Raw genomic sequence first — 3,901 nt, forward strand, 5'->3', positions numbered from 1 at the left:
TGACCATTTACTTGGGCACAAAACAGTCCTTAACAAATACAAAACAATTGAAATAATTCCATGCATTCTATCAGACCACAATGCAATAAGCTTAAAACAATACCGTAAGAAACAACAGTAACCACATGAACACATGGAAATTAAACAACACACTCCTGAATGATGAACAAAAGAGAAATTAAGAAAGAAATAAAAGTATTCCTGGAATTAAATGAAAAGGATAATACAACACGATTAAACCTCTGGGACAGGCTGAAAATGGGGAGTTTATAGCTCTAAGTGCCCACATCAAAAAATCGGAAAGAACACAAATAAATGACTTAACACACTTGCAAAGCAACAGCAAATGAAACACAAACCCAGCGGACAAGAAGAAATAACAAAAATCAGGGCAGAAATTAATGAAATAGAAACAAAGAAAACAATACAAAGAATCAACAATTCCAAGAGCTGGTTCTTTGAAAAGATACACAAGATTGACAGACCACTAGCCCAGTTAACCAAAAGAAAGAAAGAGCACCTCCAAATATGAAAGGGGAAACCTCACAACAGACACCAGGAAGATACAAAACATTATAAGGGAATACTTTACAAACATAAATGCTACTAAATTTGAAAACCTAAAAGAAATTGATTGATATCTAAAGGCAAGGGAACCACGAAAACTAAACCAAGAAGAGAGTAACAGCCTAAACAGACCCATAACACAAAAAGAAATTGAAACAGTAATACAAAACCTCCCGACTAAAAAAAGCCCAGGACCGGATGGATTTACAGCAGAATTCCATCAGACATTTAAAGAAGATCTACATCCAGTAGTACTTAATTTATTCAAAAAAATAGAAATGGGGGGAGAACTTCCAAATTCCTTCTATGAAGCCAGCATCACTCTAATACCAAAGCCAGGTAAAGATACAACCAAAAAAGAAAACTATAGACCCACATCCTTAATGAACATAGATGCAAAAATTTTCAACAAGATACTTGCAAACTGCATACAAACACACATCAAAAAGATCATCTACCATGATCAAGTCAGATTTATCCCAGAGATGCAGGGACGGTTCAAAATATATAAGTTAATAAACATCATAAATCATATAAATGGGCTCAAAGACAAGAATCACATGGTCATCTCAATAAATGCAGAGAAGGCCTTTGACAAAATTCAATATGCATTTATGTTCAAAGTCCTAGAGGGAACTGGATTGGAGGGAACATACCTCAACATAATTAAAGCCATATGTAACAAACCTACAGCCAACATCATTCCAAATGGAGAAAAACTGGAAGCATTCCCATTGAAATCAGGAACCAGACAAGGCTCTCCACTATTTCCAATTCTCTTTAACATAGTGCTTGAATCTCTTGCAAGAGCAATAAGACAAGAGAAGGAAATTAAATGAATAATTATTGGAAAAGAAGAGATCAAATTATCCATTTTTGCAGATGATATAGTATTATATCTAAGAGATGCCAAAAATTCCACCCCAAAACTCCTAGAAATTAAAGAAGACATCAAAAGATGGAAGGACCTCCCATGCTCATGGTTTGGAAGAATTAATACTGTGAAACTGACCATCCTACCAAAAGTCATATATAGATTCAATGCAATGACAATCAAATCCCCATGACATTATTCACAAAATTGGAAAAAACTATCCTAAGATTCATATAGAAGCACAAAAGACCTCGGATAGCCAAAACAACCCTGAGCACTAAGAGCAATGCTGGGGGGATTACTATACCACATTTTAAGCTGTATTACAAAGCTACAGTCATAAAAACAACACTCTACTGGCACAAAAATAGACCTACAGATCAATGGAACAAAATTGAAAACCCAAATATGAGTAAATGCAATTTCAGCCATCTGATATTTTACAAAGGGGCTGGGAATATTTACCAGAGGAAATATAGCATGTTCAGCAAATGTTACTGGCAAAACTGGATCTCCACTTGTAAAAGAATGAAATTAAAACCCTATCTTTCAACCTTCACAAAATTCTATTCCAAATGGCTCAAAGACCTCAATGTAAAGCCTGAAACTCTGAAACTATTAGAGGAAAACATTGGGAGAAACCTACAAGATATAGGTGTAGGAAAGGACTTTCTAAACCAGACATTAATTGCTCAGGAAACAAGGGAAAGACTTAACAAATGGGACCACATTAAACTGAAAAGCTTCTGTACCTCAAAGGAGGCAACCAAGGAAGCAAACAGAAAACCCACAGAATGGGAGAAAATCTTCACCAGCGAACATTCGACAGAGGTTTAATAACCAGAATATATAACGAACTCAAAAAACAGAGAACAAACATCACTAATAATCAGGGAAATGCAAATTAAAACCACTTTAAGATTTCACCTTACCCCAGTCAGACTGGCTAAGATCAAGAGAACAAATGATGCCAAGTGTTGGAGGGGATGTGGGGAAAGGGGAACACTCATCCACTGCTGGTGGGGTTGCAAACTGGTTCAGCCCCTATAGAAGGCAGTGTGGATAACTCTTAGAAAACTACAAATGAACCTACCATTTGACCCAGTTATACCACTCCTTGGCATATACCCAAAGAACTCGTCCTGCTGCAGAGACACTTGTACATCCATGTTTGTTGCTGCTCTTTTCACAGTAGCTAAGAGATGGAAGCAACCTAAGTGTCCCTCAATTGATGAGTGGATAATGAAAATGTGTTTCATTTATACGACGGAGTTTCACTCAGCAGTAAAGAAAGATGAAATCATAAAATTTGCAGGTAAATGGATAAAATGAGAAACTGTTATACTAAGTGAAATAACAGACTCAGAAAAAAAATCGAAATATGTCCTCCCTCATATGTGGATCCTAGAACAAGACCCTGATAAATAAGTATGTAAACAGACATAACTACAGGAACCAGGATAATGGAAAGGAAACAGGGAGGTAAAGGAAAAGAAAGAACCTGAAAGAGAAGAACAGTAGGAAAACAGGTCTTAATAAGGGAGATATGGAAAAAAAATTGGGTTAGTTTAAGGGAGCAGGGAGGGAAAGGTATACAGGAACCTAGAGGATAAAGGGAAATGAGGAGTTCAAGAGAGGTAGGACCATAGGAGAAGGGTATTATTAAGGGAGAAGGGGGAAACGGGGGCACCTTAAGTGGGAAAACCATGATGGATGGGTGTAGACAATGCGAGAGATAAACAATGCCTAGCTAGTTCTGAAAACCAGAGGGAACCATATTACTCCTACAACCTACTGACAAATTATACTTAGCAGGTCAAGAAATATATATTTACGTAAGGTTTATCTGAGAACAACTGGTCTTTGCTCAAGATTTTTCTACACGACACACAGTAATTAAAAGTACCAGACTGGTGGAATTAACCTTCTTGGTGTTTAACAGGCATACTTTGAGGCCTATAATAATTTGGTCAGAGGGACAGAAAGGACATTTTTTGTTCTTTGTCCTCCTAGGTCAGCTAGTTCCAGGGGACTATGAGCATCTCTCAAAATGTTCTGTAATGGTGGTAGGTCACCTGTCCCCTTGATCAAGGAGGCCGAGGAAACCCCACCAGATGGACTAGAACCAGTGTCCAGTCTACAAAGAGGAGCGTCAACACAGAGGAATCATTTCCTCCATGCTTCTAAGCAAAGCCAAGCATGGTCAAGTAGGACCTTTGACTTATCTTCACATAGGTGGAACTGGTAAAAAGAAAGGAGCCAGGGGCTCCTCCCAAGTCCATGTGACCCCTGAGGAACAGATCCTCAAACGATCTTAAGAGTAAAAATAAATTGGTTTATCTGGGCCAACTGTATGCCTTTAAACACCCACAAAAGGAAAGTATAACCAAAGATTAAAAGGGCCAATATAATTTCTTAAGAGTCCATATGCATACCTAAAGACTACACAACAAGCAACAA

This window comes from Nannospalax galili, unplaced genomic scaffold (assembly GCF_000622305.1).
Source record: "Nannospalax galili isolate Female #2095 unplaced genomic scaffold, S.galili_v1.0 scaffold390, whole genome shotgun sequence".
Classification (NCBI taxonomy): Eukaryota; Metazoa; Chordata; class Mammalia; order Rodentia; family Spalacidae; genus Nannospalax; species Nannospalax galili.